The sequence below is a fragment of the Muscardinus avellanarius genome (assembly GCF_963383645.1).
Source record: "Muscardinus avellanarius genome assembly, chromosome: 21".
Classification (NCBI taxonomy): Eukaryota; Metazoa; Chordata; class Mammalia; order Rodentia; family Gliridae; genus Muscardinus; species Muscardinus avellanarius.
In genome coordinates this window covers 22,055,797-22,077,363 of record NC_137807.1, presented here as the reverse complement: position 1 = coordinate 22,077,363, position 21,567 = coordinate 22,055,797, and positions in this window count along the sequence as shown.

The following is a 21,567-nucleotide window of genomic DNA, read 5'->3' as shown; positions in this document are numbered from 1 at the left end:
CCCCAGCCTGTTTACTGCCACAGCTCTGACCCCCGAAACCCGGCCTCTGGCCGCTCCCATTGCTCATTATTCCTTCCATGATATATTTAATGATTTAATTTTGAGAATGTAAGTTCCCCTCCCTTCCCCCAGGAGAGCGAATCGCAGATAAAGCAAGGAAACACTTATTTTGACCTGGGGTTGAATCCCGTGTCTACTTCCCACTAGCAGGGTGTCTTGATGGGGAACTGCAATCTCTTTGGACTCAGCATGTTTACCCCCAAGGCCCATATTCAGGATGGAATGAGAAGATACGTGCCAAATCCCCAGTTCCACGATTCACCACTTAAAACACTTTTCTTTGGTGTGTTTTGTGGTCCTGGGGATTAAACCCAGTAGAACTTTACCGTTGAGCTACACCCCCAACATTTTTATTTTTTGAGACAGAGTTTGGCTAAGTGGTTGAGACAGGTCTTGAACTTAGGATCCTACTGACCCAGCCTCAGGAATCCCTGGGATTCTGGGAGTGTGTACCACTGTGTCTGGCTCTTCAGTTATCTTTTTTTTTGTTGTTGTTGTTGGTGGTGGTACTCAGGGTGGAACCCAGAGGCTTTCTACCTCTGGGCTCTACTCCCAGACCTATTTTTATACTTTATTTGGAAACAAGGTCTCACTAAGTTGCTGAGAGCCTCACTAAGAAGCTGAGGCTGGCTTCAGTTATCTTTTAAGAGGACTTGGTCACGTAGGTCAGACAGAGGGTTGTGTTTTATCCTCTCCCAGGCTATTTCTTCCCTGCCCAGCCCCTCCCACCCCTGCTCTCAGGAATGGTCCTTCTCTCTCCTTTAACTCTGCAGGGAGGCTCAGAGTCAGTCACTAGGTCTTCATCCAAGGAGATTTTTGGCCTTAGACAGTTTAAAAATCATTAAGGTAGCCGGGTGTGGTGGCGCACGCTTGTAATTCCAGCATTCGGGAGGCTGAGACCAGAGGATCACGGTTTGCAGACAGCCTCAGCTACTTAGTGAGGCCCTCTGCAACTTAGTGAGACCCTGTTTCAAAAATAAAGAATAAAAAATAGGGCCTGGGGTGTGGCTTGGAGGTAGAATGCCCAAGTTCCATCCCCAGACCCACAAAAAAAAAAAAATTAAGGTAATGTATGGCTTCTGTAAAATTCAAATAAGGGCTTGGGGTGGGGCTCTGGGGTAGAGCTCTTACCTAGCATTGCAAAGCCCTGGGTTCTATCCCCAGCACTGTGAAAAACAAAACCTCCCCAACCCCCCAAGACAAATAATTCCTAAGAGGAAAAAAAAAGACACATAAAGTTGAAATCCCATCTGTTCCTATTTTTCTTTCCTAAGGGGTGAGTTGCTGTTAATTTTATAGACATGAAATTTTTAATAGCATTAAAATTAACAGCATTTGTATGGCGTATATGCATATATACACATAATAACTACATACTTGAACACACATAGATTTGTAGTTAACACATGTATGATATACAAATGCATTATAAGCATATGTAATGAATTCATACCCTACCTATTGTTTGACCAATTTGCCTTTCAAAAAACTCGGCATTCTGGATGTTTTTACTATTTTATTGCACATTGGCATTACCTTGTTCTTTTTAAATATTTTTTTTATTGTATTAGCACATGTTTCCTTGGGGAAGTGAGTCCTTGCCCTGAGCCCTCATCCCCAGTACACTAGGGATGAGGACAGGATCTGCCTTGAAGGTTTGGCTGTGACCTTTGTTACTGACATTACTGTCTATGTACAGGTGTACCCTAGTCTGTTAACTCATTCCCTGTGAGTAGACACCTAGGTTGTCTCCACTTTTGCTTGTACTTTCAGTGATTCAGTGATTCCCTTCTCAAGACTCCCTGGGTCCTCCTGTGTTTTGAGACTCAATGCATTTGAACTGTAGACAGGTATAGGTCATATTCTCTGTAATGACAGAGAATGAGGGAATTCGGGGCAACATCCTATAGTCAAACAGACTAGGCAGTTCTTCAGCGAGGCATAAATAGCCCCACAGAGTGGGATGGAAATTATAAATAGCCTCGTGTTGGCGCAGGTGGGTCTGTTGCCAGTGGAGTGTTGGCCTCATGTGCGTGATAGAAACACGTTCAACTTTTCAAGACTCTTTGGATTTTTAAATTAATTTTTAAATAAATATGTGACTGTGGACTGGGGCAAATATTTCTGTAAGATAAATTTCTAGAAAAGATGTGGCTAGGTTGAGGAGTCTATTCATTGTAAAACATTCCATAATTGTCTATAAATGGTGGACATAATTTCCCATCCCCAATGGTGCTCTGATGGTATTAGTTCTAAGCCTGGGCTGCTAGGGAAGAGGAAGCCCTTGGTTCCTGCATTCCAGGTGCCTGGAGTCCTTGCCCATCCTTATAGCCTTGGTGGGATGGGGGTGGGTGAAGGCTGCTTTGTGCACCTGCCAGGAGGACTGTGCTGTGCAAGAGACACTGGGCTCTGTGAGATTCCAGCTAAGGGTAATTAAAGGTGGGCTCTGCATGGTCTACAGAGAGGCAGGGAAAGCTCCCATGGGAGCTAGTCTCAGAGGCTGGAGTCTGGGGGAGGCAGCTGGTGTTGAAATTAGCCTTATCCTTCTTCCTTTCCCAGGGCTCCAGGGCAGGGCCTGGGCTGCGTTTCCCTGCCAAGTCTTTCCATATGTTTTTTTTTTTTTTCTTCATCAGAGAGAAAAATGAGGAGACGAAAGACCTGCTGTGGCCACAGCTGTTGGAGCTGGTGGCACGGGGAGGGAGTGAGGCAGAAATCCTGGCTGAGTGTGGAAGGCCCTGGGGACCTTCCTGTCCCAGGCATAACACAGTGACATAGAAGCAGAGTCTGGTCTGGGGTTTCTACTGGTGGGGTTGACGGTGGCATGGTGCCTGCATTTAGGAGGATCAGATGGGAAACAGAGCAGAAAGAAAGAAAGAAGCCCATGACTTTTGGAAGCCAGAGCTAGAATGGTCTTTAATGGTCATCTTGAGTCCCCCATTTTGTAGAAAAAAGTGGGGTTCCAGAGGAGTCAAGGGCTCACCCAAGGCCACCCAGATTGATGGAAATCAACCCTTGGTTGAGTTCCAAACCTCTTCCCTCTGGAGATCCCCAGGGGAAGGGTGCCATATGGAGAGATTCCATCAGATGGGCATCAACGGAGTCGCTCCATCTTTGGTGGTGCTGGGAATTGAACCCGGGCCTCATGCATGGTAGCCAAGTGCTCGCTCATTGAACCGCATCCTCAGCCCCAGAGCCGCCCAATCTTGTTGGATGGCTTCAGGATCCTCATCTATTAAGTACATGTCCAACTCTTGAGGGGTGCAGGAGAGGAAAGAATCAAAGCCGACAACTTTCCCCCTGCTTAAAACATCTCTGTGTCATAGCTGCACACGTGCCAGACTGTGAAGCCCGCCGAGATCGTCCATCAGCGGATGAACTGATGACAAAACTATGGGACGTAGCCACGATGGAATCCTACTCGGCCATAAAGAAGGACAAAATTATGTCACTTGCAGGGAAATTAGTGGAACTGGAGAACATTATGCTAAGTGAGATCAGCCAGTCACAAAAAGTGAAAGGTGGGCAGTGCTCCCCCAGAGGTGGAAGCTAGGGACTCCAGACAAAGGAGTAGAAGCCTTAGATGAGTGCAGAGGAGGACTTAATGAGGGAGATGGGAGGGGGAGGACCTCATGGCCATGGTGCACACACACTTATCAAAACCATCACGGTACTCAGCGTGGGAAGGAGAGGAGGAGGGAATAGGGCCAGAACTGGGGGAGGGCACACTGAGGACCGTGGGCAAGTATGCCTCCATCACCCCGAACCTCAACAAGATATATGATTACAATGTGCCAATAAAAAATAAAAAGAAAACAAAACAAAACCTCTCTGTGGCTCCCATTGCCCCCTCAAATAAAGCCATGTGTCCCCGATGCCAGTGTGTGTGCAGCATCCCGCCTCCTTACTGCCCTCCCGCTCCCCTTAGGCCTTCACACGACACACTGCTTGGGCACCTGGATGCAGGGGCTGGGGCTCCTGCTTTGAATTCCAGCTCTGCCATTTCCCGGCAGTGTGGTCTTGGGATGCCCCTCTCCCTGTCTGGGTTTCAATTCTTCCTACTGACAATGATAGAACCTGCCCCGTGGGGCGTTATAATGATTATGTGAGTTAATGCACGGGTGGCTTAAAACAACAAGGACATATATCATCACATAGCTTTTAAGGGCCAGGAATTCAGGAGTGGCTTAGCTGGCTGGTTCAGGGATGTAGTCAAGATGTTGGATCAGTCATCATCTGAAGGCTTGACTGGGACTTGAGGCTCAGCTTCTGAGGAGGCTTGCTCACGTTCCTGGCAGGTTGGTGCTGGCTGTCTGCAGAAGACCTCAGCTCCTTGTCTGGGTAATTCTCCATAGGTATCCCCGCCACAAGTAGGTGGTTGAGTTTCTCCAAGAGTGAGTCCATAGAGAGCTGGGTAGAAATTGCAACTTTCAAAATGACTTAGCCTTTAGTGAGGCCCTTTGCAACTCAGTGAGACCCTGTTTCAAAAGAAAGAATAAAAAATAGGGTTACGACCGGGCGTGGTGGCGCACACTTGTAATCCCCGCGCTTGGGAGGCAGAGACAGGAGGATCGCGCAGGTTCGAAGCCAGACACGCGCGCTGGCTTAGGAGACCCTGTTTCCAAATAAAAATGTAAAAATAGGTCTGGGAGTGTAGCCCGGAGATAGAAGGGCTTCCAGGAACCCCAGTACCACCAAAAAAAAAAAAAAATAGGGTTGGGCGTGTAGCTTGGAGGTAGAATGCCCCTGGATTTCATCCCCAGTACACACACACACACACACACACACACACACACACAGACCTAGCCTTAGAAGTCACATGCTATCATGTATGCAATAGCCCAGTGGCTATACAGGTCAGCCCTATTCAGTGGAGGAGAAGACCATCTCGATGGGTGTCTAGCAGTGTCCCCTCTGGTACCCAATGATTCATGTTCTTCTCACATGCAAAATACATTTGCCACCTCCCACAGCTCCCAAAGGCATATTCCTTTGCAGCATCAGCTCAAAGCCAAAATCTCTTAATCTGAATTCATTAGATTTAGATTGGACTCAACATACAAGCAAGTCCCACACATAGAACTGTGATAGATGCCCCTGTTCAAAAGGGGAAGGGGAAGCAGAGGCATACAGGGCCACCGGTCCACTGCAGTGCTGAAACGCATCAGGGCACAAATTCTAAGTCTTTTGAATGTAGAACTCAAGGCTTGGATATAAATCTTTGTGGATCTCGTCTTTAGACTCTAAACTCTTGATTTTTCCCAGTTCCCTTTCCTTCTCCATAAAGGTATCCTAGGTTCACAGAGGAGCTGTGTTTCTGGCCGATGTCCTTTGTATAGAGGCGTGGGGGCCAAAGTCCTCTTTTAATCAGTGTATTTTCTGTTTCCTTTCATCCAGGCTGGGCTGTGTTTCTGTCAATATATTTCTCTTAAAAATGTTGTCAGTCTTTTGTGAATCTCACTGGGGTTCATTCCATTAAGAGAAAGCCACACACACGAATCTTACTGGCATAATCTTTTCTCTACCTTGGGCCAAAAATCACACAGCAATTGAGGCACAATACCCTTAAGGTTATTAAAAGCTGTATGGGGAGCTGGGTGTGGTGGTGCATGCCAGTAATCCCACTGCTTGGGAGGCTAAAACAGGAGGATTCTGGGTTTGAGGGCAGTCTCAGCAACTTAGTGAGAGGCTCAGCATTTTAGAAAGATCCTGTTTCACAATAAAAAATGAATAGGGCTGAGGGTGTAGTCCAGAGGTAGAATGCCTCTGGGGTCAATTTCCAGTACAAAGAAAAAAAAAAAGACTGTTTACCAGAGGTACCATCTTAGATCTTTATGAGGCATTGACAAAAGGTTTTTCAGTCATACCCTCAGCTTTATCATTTCAATGTGGTACTTGGGATTGAATCCAGGTGTGTTCTGCCTCTTAGATGACCTAGTTTATATTTTAATTTTGAAGCAGGGTCTCCCTAAGTTACCATGCACTGGCCTCAAATCTATGCTCCTCTTGTCTCAGCCTCCCACGGACTGGGATTACAGGTGCGCACTGCCACACATGGATTCAACTTCATCTTTATATTCTTTTTCCTGGCAATGCCTTGGGTTTTTGTTTAAGAGTTGTTTCTTTTGAGTATCTCTTGCCTCCTGCCTCTTTGTATCAGCGGCAAGAACAAACAGGCATCATCCTCAGTCTTCTACCTGGAAATCCTATCTAGGTCACCGAGTAGACTAGAAATGTCATCTGATATCTATGTTCTCGTAGGTGGCGGTGTTGCTAAACACCATGTTGCTGCATAACAAGCATCTCTTGTCCTCTGGTTTATCATTCATTCGAAAACGCACTTACTCGTGAATTCATTAATTCACATAACAAGACACATAGTTACAGTGATAACACAATTCCAGGACCTGTTCTCATGGAACTTTCCTTCCTTCCTTCCTTCCTTCCTTCCTTCCTTCCTTCCTTCCTTCCTTCCTTCCTTCCTTCTCTCTCTTCCTTTCTCTTTCTTCCTCTCTCTCCCTCTCCCTCTCTTTCTCTCCCTCCCTCCATCTCCATCCTTCTTATCCTTCCTGGTCCTGGGAATTGAACCCAGGTGTGTTCTACCTCCAAGCAATGCCCCCAGCCCTATTTTATTTTAAAACAGGGTCTCACTAAGTTACAGAGGTATTTTTTAAGTTACTGAGGCTGGTCACGAACCTGTGATCCTCCTGTCTCAGCCTCCCTAGTACCAGGATTCCAGGTGTGCAACACCGTGTTTTATCAAAATCTAGTTTCGGTCCCCTCTCCCCTGGAATCCTACGAAAAACTGTGATTATCGTTCCCAATTACAAATGGGGAAACAAGTTTCGAAAGATGAAATCAATTGCCTGGGGTCCTGCAGATACTCAGCGGAGGAGCTGGGATTTGAACCCAGTTGTGTTCGATTCTGGAGTGGTCATGCTACTGTTAAACTTTTTTCCTGGAGTTTAATTTCTATTGCCCTTGTGAAGGTCCCAAGTTTTGCCTGTCCCTTCCCTGAAATCGACTTGAAATTAAGCTGTTGGTTTTCCTCAGTAGATATAATTTTTTTTCAGGCAGAGATAAATTAAGATGCAATTTTCTTTTTACTTTGGGGGCTTTGGGAACTCTTCAGAAAACCTCCCTGCTTCCCCAGAGCCCCGTGCACTCAGAAGGAATGGTGGAGGCGTGTGAGCTTCCTTTGGGGATGTTAGGATCAGGGCAGGGCCTTCAAGTGTTGAAGTCATTGCCTCTTGAAGGACTCTTGTGGGAAGGGAGAAGAGAATGACACAAGCAAGAAAGCTGGATCACATGGCTGTAAATCCTCAGGGAACTTCTATTTTTCTCTCTCATCTCTCATACCTTGCCATCTTACTGAGTCACGAGATGCTCTTGAAAGCTTAGTAACACCAGAGGATCCAGGGCAAGGTACGCATATAGAGAGGGCACTCGATGTTCTCTGGATGCTGCAAATGTGCTGCAGGTCTGTGGCCTTGACCTTGGCTTAGAAATATGGGAACTTTGCCTAAGCTGCAGAAAAAAACTGTTGACTTTCTGAGCAGCCTAGAGACCGCAGCCTCACCTTCGGCGGCGAGTGAGGGGTTGGCCTGCAGCTTTGGCAGCTGCCCGCAGTGGAGGAAGCCCGTGGCTTTACGTGAGTCTCCGGGACACATTAGGGTGCTGTCCACTAGCACCCAAAGTTACCGCTGAGGATCTTGTTGAAAACGAAACCTGTTTTACCCAGACCCTGGTTTGCTCCTAATGCCATATCTTCTACTGACTCCTCCATCTCTCATTCTGCTGGCTATCATCCTGACCTCCTTGCTATTTCCCAAACATAAACATAAGCAAAGATTTTGGACTTTCTGTTTTTCCTGTCTGGAATGCACTTGTCAACCTTCCCCAACAAGGAGTCTCTTTTGAAGCTCCAGGTGTCAGCCCGATCATTTCCTCTTCGGAAAGGCCTTTCCCAGCCACGTTATTATTCCCACATTATCTTTAAGTCACATTCCCATTTTGTTTATTTCTTTATTTATTTATTTTGGTGGTACTGGGGGTGGAACCCAGAGGCTTTCTACCTCCGGGCTATACTCCCAGACCTATTTTTTATTTTTATTTGGAAACAGGGTCTCACTAAGTTGCTGAGAGCCTCACTAAGAAGCTGAGGCTGGCTTCGAACCTGTGCCATCCTCCTGTCTCAGCCTCCCAAGCGCGGGGATTACAAGTGTGCGCCACCACGCCCAGCCCCATTTTATTTTTAACAGAATCCATGACCATTAATAATTATTTTGTTTAGTGTGTGTGTGTGTGTGTGTGTGTGTGTGTGTGTTGTGTTATGGGGTTGAACCCAGGGGCTCTCTATCACTCAGCTAAATCCCAGTCCCTCATTTTTATTTATTTATTTTTGTTTCTAATATGCTTTTATTGGTGCAGTATAGTCTCACATCATAATGTAAATTACGTTGACAGTGACATGCATGCACACAGTACTTGGTGCCTGCCCTGGGCTCCCTCCTCCTCCCCCTGTTCCCAATATAGGGTACTGAGATTAACATTAGTAATCTCACACATTTACATAAAGCCACTGGTAGTAATTTTTTCATTGGCCCTCACTCTTTCTCCTCCCTTTTCCCCTAGACCGCCTCCTTGGCTCCACTGAGGCTTCTATTCCATTATCTGAAGTCCCTTGGGTATCCTAATTACTCCCAACTTCCACATATTAGAGAAAAGATATGACCCTTCACTTTCTGTACCTGGCTAATTTCATTAACATAATGTTCTCTAAGTCTTCCCATTTTCTTGCAAATGACATAATTTTGTTCTTCTTTATTGCGGAGTTTCTACTTCATTGTGTCAGCCCCTTCTTTGTTTTTTTTTTAAAAATATATTCGAGACAGGGTCTCACTAAATTGCTGAGGCTGGCCTTGAACCTGTGATCCTTCAGTCTCAGCCTCCCAAGTACTGGGATTACAGACATGTGTCAACACACCTGGCTTGTTTACTTGTTTTTTTTTTTTAAGCCTGTTTAATGCTGCCCACCAGAGGAGAGAAAAATAGAGGTCTGTCCCTGGACTCCTTAAATCTAGAAGGACAGTTTCAGGCCTGGGGTTTATAAGGTGGCCCTCAAGGGCACACTGTATAACCCCAGGGAGAGCAGTGTATTCAGGGAGGCGAGTCTCAAGTAGAAATGATTTTGTCCTCACCCCTCAGGGATATCCGGCAATGTCTAGAGAGATTTTTGATTGTCAGGGCCTGAGGGATGCTTCTCACCATTGTATAACACAGAGGACAGCTCCTCCCCTACCACGCACAAGCACCTGGCTCCAAATGTCAAATGCGCTGAGATTGGGAAACCCTGGCATAAGACACACTAGAATGTCCCTCATGGGCACCCTTACCTGCCCAGCGCTGCAAGCGATTTCCTGGAGATGCCCGGGAGGGTGCGGCTGTCCATGGTGCTGAAGCAGAGCCCAATTCCAGCCCCAGATTTTCTTTTTTCTTTTTTTAAAAATTTACTAATTCCTTTCTTCTTTTCTTTTTCTTTTTCTCTTTCTCTTTCTTCTTCTTTTTCTTTTTCTTTTTCTTTTTCTTTTCCCTTTCCTTTCCTTTCCTTTTCTTTTGCAGTACTGAAAATGGAACCTAGGGGCATTCTACCTCTGAGTTACACCCCAACCCTGTTTTTTTTTTAAGTCTTTCTTTTTTAATTTTGAAATAAGGTCTCACTGAGTTGCGAAGGGCCTTGCTAAGTAGCTGGGGCCGTCCACGAACCGTGATCCTCTGGTCTCAGCCTCCCGAATGCTGGGATGCCAAGCGTGCGCCACCCTGGACTTTCTGAATTCGCTTTGTGTCTTTGTTCCTGACTCCACCCGAGAACATTGTACTTAGAATCACATAATACTGGAACCTGGCGACTCTGAGCAGTCAGCTATTGTGAAGTCTTCTCTTTGTAGGCTTAGAGCCGAGCTTGGCCCACGACCGTGTTGTGCCAGAAGCACATTTGTTGCTTCCTGGCTCCCTCCACGTTTCCTCCCTAGAAAAACTCGGGGGCGCTTTGTCATTTAAGGGTAGTTATGGGGTAGCCCCTCAGCAGAGGCACTTTACCATTTAACCACACCAAAATTCGCAGCCGGGCATGGAGGCGCACGCTTGGAATCCCAGCATTTGGGAGGCTGAGACAGGAGGATCGCGGTTCGTGGACAGCCTCAGCTACTTAGTGAGGCCCTCTGCAACTTAGTGAGCCCCTGTTTCAAAATAAAATAAAAAATGGGGCAGGGGGTGTAGCTCAGAGTTCAAATGCCCTTAGGTTCCATCCCCAGACCCTCAAAAAATAAAAAAAAAGACAAAATTTGAGAAAAAAGTTGTTGGAGAGGTGGTTCCGGGGCTAGCATGGGCAGGCCCTCTCTGGGTGCACGGGGTGAGAGGGCTGGTCTGGTGGGGAGCTAATTGATTCTTAGGCATTTAATTATAGCAACACAAACTGGGCCAGCAGGAAGCCTTAGGGGTTCATACTGTCAGGGTACCTGCTCTGTTCTGAGGGGGAAGTCTTATAGCCAGGGGGCTGCCTCAGTTTCCCCGATATGACAAGCTTTTGAGAACAAAAGGAGCCCTGATTGAGCTAACTCCCTGTTAGCTGGGAATGGATCGGGCTTGGACTCAGGGGGCTGCAGCTGTGAGGCTCCATGCTCTCTACCATGAGGGTGGTGCCGGGATGGCATCAAACTCAGAAATCCTGAGCGTTCTCTGGCCTCACTAAAGCCATCGTTCATCCATACGATGGAGACACGAGCCTCCCTAGAAACCAAGAAACTTCATCCTTGATTTATTTCCTCCTCCAAAGAGCCCAGAGGGGTACGTACGGTGGTTGTTCACCCTTTCCAGGCAGTTGTGGACCTTTCCTGACTTGGGAAGAAGGTGGGTGGCCGTTTCTGTTTCTCAGACCAGCTTTTTTTTTTTTTTTAATCTATCAAGATCCTTTGGGAAAATGATGGTGGCAAATAGGAGCTTCCATGGCTCTTCCTGATGGTACGACATTCCTGTGTCTCCCTGGCCCTGGGATAAAGGGCTTCTAACCTGACCTGGAGGGAACTCAGCGCCATCCTGTGAGGTTGGGATTAGGACTCTCACTTTACAGACGAGGAGACCGAGGCTCAGAGAAGGCAGCGTATCCGAGGTCATGGCAGCTAGTAACTGGCCGGGCTAAGGGTCAACCTGGAGTATCTGTCTGTCCATCTGTCTGTCTCTCCCAAGCTGGCTCTTAACCTGTGCATGCTTGATTGTTTAATCCTTTCTGACAGGCATGGAGGCTGAGATAAAGGACCCTGTACTGCTCATACAACTGGGGTGGGGGGCAGGAAAGGCAGTCTATGAATCTAGGTCTTTTTTTTAAAAATCAAAACCCATGTTTGGGGGTTGGTCTGGTCTATGAAACTTGGAACTTGGTCTCAATACCTCTACAATAGTGGACCTGTGGGCAGAGAAGTGTGTTTAGTATAAATCTTTACAGTCATGGGCAAGTCATTAAAAAAAATCTTTCTGCCTCAGTTTCCCCATTTATAGTTACCCATAGACCACTGATCATGGGGTTTGTTGTTACACTCAAGTAAAACAATGACCCCCACAATTATTGTTATTATTTTTGGTGGTACTGAAGATGAAGCCCAGGGGCATTTTTACCTCCGAGCTACATCCCCAGCCCTATTTTTTTATTCTTCATTTTGAGACAGGGTCTCACTGAATTGCAAAGGCCCCACTAAGTAGCTGAGGTTGTCTGTGAACCGTGATCCTCCTGTTTCAGCCTCCCAAATGCTAGGAATACAAGCATGCACCACCACGCCCAGCTTCTGACAATTATTTCAATGATAACAACAAGCCGGGCATGGCGGTGTACAGCTGTAGTCTCAGTATTTGGGAGGCTGAGACAGGAAGATCACAGGTTCAAGGACAGCCTCAGCAACTTAGGGAGACTCTGTTTCAAAATAAAAATTAAAAAGGACTAGGGGTGTAACTCAGAGGCAGAATGTCCCTGGGTTCAGTTTCCAAGGGGGTCTCTCTCTCTCTCTCTCTCTCTCTCTCTCTCTCTCTCTCTCTCACACACACACACACACACACACACACACACACACACACACACGTAACAGCAGCACTGATTATACTTTATTGAGTGCCTACTCTGTACCAGGCATGGTGCCTGGAGATTTGTACCTTCTTTCTCCTTTATTCTCGCTCTGTGAGACAGGGGCTTTGACTCACTTGGGGATGAACTCCAGGCCTCAGCTGCTTCACCTGCGTAATAGGATGGTGCTGTGACGACCTTTTAGGATCATCTGAGTATTATACCAATTACTGTAGGTGAGTGATTAGCACTGGACCTGTCGTGTAGAAAGCACTGGACAACCATCATGGCACCACGAACATCTTGTAGCCAGGGGCACCGAGGCTTAGAAGTGAATTATCTGAAGACCACCCAGCCAAGGCATAGAGGACACTAGGGTCTTGAACTGTCTTATAACTCCCATGCCTGCTCTTTCTCCTCCTTGTTCAAAGACCCGCTGAGTTGGATTCTTTTCTCCCTCGCCCTTTCCCAGGTATCAGGGTGCGAATTCCCAGTCTTTAGGAACTTGGCCAGTTTCGTCTTATCACACAGGTGTGCCTCTGAGACTCTCAACTCAGGGGACTAAACTGAAAAACCTGAGAAATAAATGTTAAAAAATGAGCTTCTGGGGTCTAGGGATGGCGGCAGACATTGAATTATTCAGGCTCTTTGGGTGTGAACTGTTAGTTTTTTGCAGCTTTTGCCTTGACAGCTACCCTGACAGATTGATGGATGAGCCCGTAAAACACTTGGAGGTCGGGAAGAAAATTCTTAATCATAATTCCCCGGTGGAATGAGTCCTGATGGCTCTGGGGGCTCAGCCTGGCCCCAGCCCTCCCTTGCCTTCTACCCTAATGAGCCTGGAGATGCTAATAGTAGACCTGTCTTCAGCAACTAAAGGGGGGCTCGAAGCAGGATTTTTAAGAATGAGTTGTTCATCCATTTTATATTATGTTTTTATCTTCAAAAACTAAGGTGTAATTTATATAAAAGGCACAGAACCTTAAATGTGCAGCTCAATGAATTTTTGCATTTGAGAATACGGTATAGCTCCTGCTCAGACCAAGATACAGAACCTTTTTATGCCACTAGAGGGTGACCTCATGCCCTTTTCAAGCCAATGTCCTCTACTCCAGGACAACACCCATCCTGGCCTCTGTCTGTGCATTGGTGTTGCCTCCCTCTGGAATTACATATAAGTAGAATCATGTCGTTTGTGTCTGGTTTCTTTTGCTAACATTTAAAAAAGATATATCCTCCTATTGTGTGTATCAGCAATTTTTAAATTTTTATTGCTGAGTAGTATTCCATTATCTGAATACAGCCCGCTTTCTTGATCTATTCTACTATTAAAGGGCCCTTGAGATGTTCACAGTCTTTGCATATTATGCCATGGACTCTTACATACTAATCTTTTTACAGGCACGCCTTTTTATTTCTCTTGGGTAAATATCTAAAGGGTAAGTACTCGGTCAGTTTCATAAGAAATAGACATTTCCCCAAAGTGGTCGTACCAGATAAATTACCACCGGAAATGTACGAGAGTTCCAGTTGTCACACATCCTCAGCAGCACTTGGTATTGTGAGTCTTTCCAACTATAGCCATTCTCTTACTCATGATTTCATTGTGGTTTTATATTTTTTATATTTGTGCGCCCAGTGCTGTTGGGCATCTTTTCAATTACTTGTTGGCCACTGTGGATGTGTGAAAGAGCTAACATTCGGGGACAACTCTCAACCACAGGTTGGAATTGAGCAGTTCAGTGAAACAGCTTCCTCTCCTCCAATGGGTTGATTCTGGGGCATGTTTCATGGTGATTCTTAGAAGTGTCCCAGTGGGAACTTCTGGGAAGATGGCGACCAAGAAAAGCGGGGCTTAAGAGCCCCGCCAACAACCAATCTCCATTACCACAAAATCAGCGCCTTTCATAGCCAGAAAACACCATCACCAGAGAAACAAAAAAATCACCAGGCTCCAGAGACAAAGCAGACTGAGAACAGAGCTCAGAGCCACAGAGGAGATACACCGGCCTCACGCCCGAGGATGCGGCAGCAGAGCCATACTGCCGGCGGCAGCGGCGAATTCACCAGATGGCCAAAGCAAGCCGAGGTGAGCCGCTGCGGAACAGCCAGGCAGGATCTTTCGGCGCACGGAGCATCTAAAGCTCCCAGTGGCTGAGCTCAGCACACGCTGCAGGGACTCAGAGTGGAACTCAAAACCAGAGAAGAAAAAAAAAAACGCCAGCCTCATGGCCGAGGGTGTGGCAGCAGCGCCATATTGCCACCGGCGGCAGCAGCAGTGAATTCACCGAGTCCAGTACAGCTACATCTGCGTACTCAAGAACAGTGAGTCAAATTGTGGGCACAGAGGAGAAATCCCAGTACAGCACTCCCTGGGACTTGACCCAGTGGGGGAGTGGCGGTGGCAGAGATATCACACCATAGGAGAACATGCAACCTGGCACCCCCCATAGTCTAAAGCAGCCTCTATCGACTCCCTGGGTCGGAGACTCAGTGATACAACCCAGTAAAGGAGTAGTGGGGTCTGAGATACTACAGACTCGAGATCCAGAGCACCTTAAGCGAAGTCATAGTGACCCAAGGGAAGAACCCAGAGAAGGCACAAACTTCCAAAATCATGGGAAAGAGGAATAACACTGGAGCAATGAATGCCCACAACCCCACAACATCAGAACCCGATAAAACAGAAAATCAGAGATTTCTAGAAGATCAAATCAGGAAAATAACTGTAGAAATAATAGAGGTGCTTCGAAAAGAACTCAGAGAGAGCCAAAAAGAGATAAAGGATGCAATTAATGAAGTAAAGACCTCAATTCAAAGCATGAACAACCGATTAGACCACATGGAGAATAGAATCTCGCTCTTAGAAGATGAGCAATCCAAAAATGAACGCATAGTTTCTAATCTAGAAAAAAATATCCGACAGCAGGAATCTGATATTGAAGAAATATGGGCCCATCTTAAGAGAGCTAACCTAAGAATAATTGGAATAGAGGAGGGAAAAGAAAGTGAAACCAAAGGGATCAACAATCTCTTCAAGGAAGTAATAGCAGAAAATTTTCCAAACATAGAGCAAGAGGTCGATACACAGGTCCAGGAAACTTATAGAACTCCCTTTAGACAGGATTGGAGAAGAGGATCCCCATGCCACATAATTGTCAAAATGACCAATGTGGAAGCCAAGCAGAGAATCTTAAAGGCAACAAAAACAAAGGGCCAAGTGACATTCAGAGGCAAACCAATTAGAATCACTCCAGACTTCCCAAACCAAGTCATGAGAGCCAGAAGGGCTTGGAGTAACATATTCCAAACTCTGAAAGAAAACAACTTTCAGCCAAAAATTTCCTACCCAGCAAAACTTTCTATCAAATTAGATGGGGAAATAAGAAGCTTCCATGACAAACAGAAACTGAAGGAATTTATGTCTTCAAAACCAGCGCTAGAGAAAATACTCAAAGAGATTAACTACAAAGAAGAAATAGGTAACACACACCAGAACCAGAGAAACAAGATTTTCCATCCAACAGACAACTAAGATTGGTTATCTGTGGAGATTCATTATTTATGTTAGTCTTTTACCTATCTCTAAATGGTATTGTTTGCCTTTATTGTTGTTAATTTTTAGGATTTCTAGCTGGAATATTAATATACCTTCAGATATAGCATTTGGAAATATTCTATCCCATTCTATTAGTAACTTTTAACTCTGTTTACATTGTCTTTGGATATACAATAATTTTTATTTTTTAGGGAGTTTGTATACTCTTCTGTTGTCTGTGCCATTGAAATCATATCCAATCAATTTCGATGTTATGAGGTTTTATGCCAATTTCAATGTTGTGAGGTTTTATGACCCAGATTTTCTTCTAAAAGTTTATAGTCTTAAGATTTATATTTAGGTCTTTTATCTATTTTGAGTTAATATTTGTATATGGGATTAGGTAAGGGTCCAATTTTATTCTTTTCCATATAAGTATTATTTTTCAACAATATTTAGTTAAAAGATTATTATTTCCTCCACCAAATGTTCGTGGAAACCTTGTCAAAAATAACTTGACAATATAGGGAAGAATTTATCTCTAGGCTTTTATTTAACTACAATAGTTTATATATCTGCCTTTAGAACAGTACTACACTGTTTCAATTATTGTAGCTTTATATGGTTTGAAATCAGAAAATATATATCTTCTAGCTTTGTTCTTTTTCGAGATCGTTTTGGGTATCTAGAGTCCATATTCCATATTAGGATAGATTTTTTTCTGAAAAATAAATATATAAATATATGATAGTTTCACCTAAAAAAATAGAAAAAAATATTCTCTGGTAAGAAAGAAAGCAAAAAGAAATATTGAAATGTTTTCTTTAAGTCATCAAAAGCTTGGTTTCAGACAAATGAAACTGGTATGTGAAATTATCATTTTTAATTTTGGATAAATTGCTATAATACTAGATGTCAACCACTAAGCCAAACATGGGAAGGAGGGATGGGGAGGGAATGGGGTGGGGATTGGGTGGGGGCTGACTGGGCGATGTGTGCATGTATGTCTACAAAAGTTTGTATCCCACTATGATGTATGAATACAGTGCATCAATAAAAAAAAAAAGAAGTGTCTCAGTGGGATGGAGTCCTGGTTGCCCATGGTAGTAACCACCTCATTAAGATAGCATTAGTGTGTTTTCAATTCCTATAACAAAATACCTGGGGCTTAGAGCTTTATATAAAAAAAGAAGTTCATATAGCTCACTAGTTTTGTTGCCTAAAAGTCCAAAACCACATAGTGGTCAGGCGTGGTGGCGCACGCTTGTAATCCCCGCACTTGGGAGGCAGAGACAGGAGGATCGTGCAGGTTCGAAGCCAGCCGCGCGCGCTGGCTTAGGAGACCCTGTTTCAAAAAAAAAAAAAAAACCTATAAAATAGGCCTGGGAGTGTAGCCCGGAGGTTGATGAGGGCCCACCTGACTATATCATCACATCATGGCAGTGGCGTCTTAGTGGAAGAGGGAGAGGGAGGAAGGGATTGGGGGATGGAGAGAGAGAGAGAGGAGAGAGAGGAAAGAGAGAGAGGAAAGAGAGAGAGAAGAGAGAGATGAGAGAGAAGAGAGAGAGGGAAGGAGGCTAGATATAATTAACAGGTCTTAGGAAAACTATATCCATCCATCTATCCATCCCTCCATCCCTCCCTCCATCCCTCCTTCTATCCCTTCATCCCTCCATCCATGTTTCTCTCTCTTCCTCCCCTTCCTTTATATGTCTGCTATGATGCAGCAAGAAGGTTTTCACCAGATGCTGCCACCTTGAACAGTGGGAAATAAAAGCCTGTCTACATACACGCCCCAGTCTGCGGTGTCCTGTTATAGCAGTGCTCTCCCATGCTAAGGTGCACGGAGACACTGCCCCAGTCAGAGGAAAGGAAGCAACGCCCTGGCTCCTGCCTTTTCCACGCTCTCCTGTCTCCTGACTGCGCATCTCTGGGCAGAACTCAGACAGAACCTGGCAGGTCCAGGGGCCTGGAAAAATTTAGCCTTTAGGATCAGGCGCTGAGATCCAAAGCCAAACTGGAAAGGGGTGAGACATGAATATCAGGCCAGCAGGATCCACCCTGGTGGTAAAAAACAAAAAAATAAAACGGACAGGGGTCTTTCCCAGGAGCCTGGACAAGCCATCCTCCTTCTCTAGGGGGTGCCCAAGACTTGGCTTTTAGGATGGACCCAGAAACCACCCTTTATCTTTTCCTCTTCCCCAAGGCTCAGCCACTTGGACTCCTGACGGTGCCATCTGTCACCTCGTGCCTGAATACAGGTCATGGCACCTTCTTTTCTCCCCAGGCCATTTTGAGTTTTTTATTTCCCCAGGGCGATGGGAGGCTTTGGTGTCTGTTATCTGCAAGATTCAAACCTGCCCATATGGAAAATGGCAGGTGGAGTGCCAAGCCCCCAAACACCCCCCTCCTGAGCAGGAAGGCAGTCCTGCACCAGCGCAGCCTGCCCGGATGCCTGAGTTGGCCAGGCCCACCATAGCAGATGGAACTTACAGACACAGTTAGACCCGGGAGAAAAATCCAGAGTGGAGCCTGCATGTTCCTCCCAGTCTACCCCCTGGCAGGCCAGGTGGTCTTGGGCAACCATCTTAATTCTGGCCTCTGCTTTGCTATCTGTAAAATGAGATGGTAGCTCTCTTTTCACCATTTCCACGAAGTATTGGATGGATTTATGGACAAAGGAAGTACTTGCAGAGTCTTGTTAACAGGATGAAGGTAAGGGGATCACTCAATAAAGACTTGCTGAAAATTTTCTGGGATATGAGGGGCAGGCAGGAGCCCTGTGGGGTCAGGAGAGAGGAACCCGTTGTAATAACCACAGCGCCTCCTGGGGCCCAGGAGTAGAAATGCAGGTCTAAAATCTCCGCCTTTAAGCCATGAGCAAGTTGGTGACTTTGCTTCCAGCAGCCAACATCCTTTTTCTCATCCTCTGTGTTTAACAAAACGGGTCCTCAAGTTCTGCTAAATCTAAGTCTTCTAGAATGTACTCTGACTTTATTATTTCCTGTAGCTATTGTCTTATGTCAGGAGAGCATTATCTCTGGCCTGCACTCTCATTCAGCTGCTGCTTCTTGCCACGGTGTGCCCCACCTCCTAGAACACTAAGATGACTGTGTTACTCTTGCTCTAGAACGCTCAAGAGCTCCCTGTGGCCCTCAGGAGCCAGGTTCTATCTGGTCTGGTCTGGGCTTCTACCTTCAACCTCATTGACTGTATCTATTGGCTATGACCTTCCTTCTGGAGAGGACTGTGCAAGGCACCTGCCGTGTCTCACCCTGCCCTGGCTCAGATCTGTATCTGGGGTCCCGACCCCAGCATTTCTGGGGCTCCTGGGACAGCCACGTTACCCCTTGGCCTTTGGAAAGGCGGGTGGGTAAGGAAACTTGCTGCTCCTACATTCCGGTAATAACAGGGCAAGCCAGAGAGCAGGAAGGGCCGGGAGGAATATTTGTGGGGCTGTTACATGATGTTCTCCGGATTCCCTATCTGTCCCAAGGTGAAGAAGCAATTTTGTGTTTGCTGTTAATCTTGCAAACAAACACCTGGGAGTGTCTGCAGCTGGGAGTCTTCCCAACATTAAGTGCGCTGTTGGGTCTGAGTTCAGAAGGCCTCAGGCCGTGCTGTGGGCCCTCAGCCACTGGACCCACTTCGCAGTGTGGCCATCCGGAGGCCCTTGTGGCCGGTCCTGGTTGCTTTTGGGGGGTCTCCGCTGGCACTGGGGCTGAGTCCAATGCTGCTGGGCCAGCCACTTTGTTTTCTGAGCCTGTTTTTCTTGTGTGACTCGAGCAGTGGTTTGCAAACTGGGTTCCTTGGGGCCCAGGTTCTGTGGAAGGTCTCTGGGGTCGCTTTGGGAAGCAGGAGTCAGTCCCGTGGATAGGGATGGGAGTTCTATTTTTGCTTTTTACCTTTTGTCTGTCTCATCTATTAGGATTTGGAGTAAGGTTTTATTTGGAGAAAGGCTTTGATGACTTAAAGTTGAAATCCACCAGGTGTCTTCAGGTTTAAAAGCCATCCCATTGGGTCACCTTCTCAGCGGTGAAGGTCAATGATTGTGTCCTGGTGGGCATGGGGAGGTGTGCGGGAGACCCTGGGCCCTGGAGTTCCAGTAGGCAGACTGTGCTGAGAGCAGATGCTGCTGCCGGTGCCTCTCTAGGACTTAGCATTGCTGAGTCCTGAGGCTGAGGGCCTGGGAGCCTGCTGCTCTTGGAAGCTCTGGGAGGCTTGCATGTCAGCAAGGGTCTGAATAGCTAGAACTACATTTCCCCACCTGCTCCCAAACAGAGCTCACTTCCCACGACTCAGGACTGGCTGGGATTTCCAAACAGCTCCCGGCAGGGCACCGAATGTCTTTGGATGGGGCACCCCACTAGCAACCGCATCCAAAGGTCTTATTAGGCCCAGTTGGGCCTCCCAGCTGCCTGTTTTTTGGAGCTGCTACAGAGCAGGAAGACCCTGTGAGTCATACAGATTCATTGCAACCCAACCCACAGCCCAGACTGAGTGGGGTGTGTGGCCTGGGTTTTTTCTTTTTTCATTTTTTTCATTTTTGGCTTCAGTTCCTCAAAGTGGAAAGTAGCCAAGTAGGGCGCAGGGTTCCCTTTGCAGGAGAAAAGGCACAGCGCTGGGCTCAGGCCTTGACTTCGCTGGGCGACCCTGGCTAAATCGCCCCACCTTTCTGAGCCTCTGTTTCCTGTTGGTGAGTCACATGCACCTAGTTAGTGGAAAATTGCAAAGCTTGAGATCAAAGGTAGGGCATATCTTCATTCAGTGGTATCTTCCTTTTATAGATGGAGAAACTGGCCAAGCAGGAATCAATCTCCCCCCCTCTCATCTCTCTCTCTTTCTCTCTGTCTCTCTCTGTCTCTGTCTCTCATCTCTCGTCTCTCTCTCTGTCTCTCTCTCTGTCTCTCTGTCACACACACACACACACACACACACACACACACACACACACACATTTTCCTTTCAGGCAAGGAAGGAGAGAGCTTGCATGTGAGAGCTTGGGTCTGGTCCTGTCTAAACACCAGAGATGACTCGGGGCAGGCCCCTCTTCATCTCCTTAGCGCGCCTGCTGCATCTTGGCTCTGGCTCCCCAGCCCAGGGGGTGTGGATTTAGCTCTCTCCCAAGGTGCATTAACCACCCGCAGCCGGCCTGCCCACCGATCCGAGCAGCTATCATTTATTCAGAAGCACCACGGGAGCTTTTGATTGATCGGTGATGGGCCAGCGGTGTTCCTCAGGCGGCTGATGACTGTGCCACTGAATTCTCAGAGATTAAGAGCGGGATGGGGAAGACAAATTTAGTGACTCAGGAGATCTGGGAGGGCGGCCCTCTGAGGGTGTCCTCACGCTCCTCCACCCTCACCTGGCAAGAAGAGAGCCCCTTTATGGGCTTTCTGCGAAGGGTGCCACGTGAGGACCCCATAGGGAGATTTGCTCCAGAACTGAAAGGATGTCCGAGGGGTCCTCATGCTGGAGTAACAGACTGTGGGATAAAGCAAGTTCTTGGAAATCACGCAGTCCAGTCTTTTTATTTTATGCATGAAGAAACCAAGGTTTAGAGTGGGGAAGAGACCTAATCAGGCGGGCACTCTGCTTGAAGTCAGTCCTGGCTTTCTCTCTGATACTTTTTCTTCCTGGAGCTGGGGATGAGCTGTGGAGAAAATGGACATTTTGGGGGAAGGTTTATATCTTCACGAGCCCTCCCACTTTACAGAAGAAGAAATTGAGGATCAGAGAGGACATTTGATGTTCTGGTTGTAAGTTTCCCAGGGATTGCTGTTTGGTGCACCCATCTCGGAGCTTTGAGTATAAAGGGCGAATAGGTCTTTGTTGACTGGAGGAATTACTACTTTATTAGCAG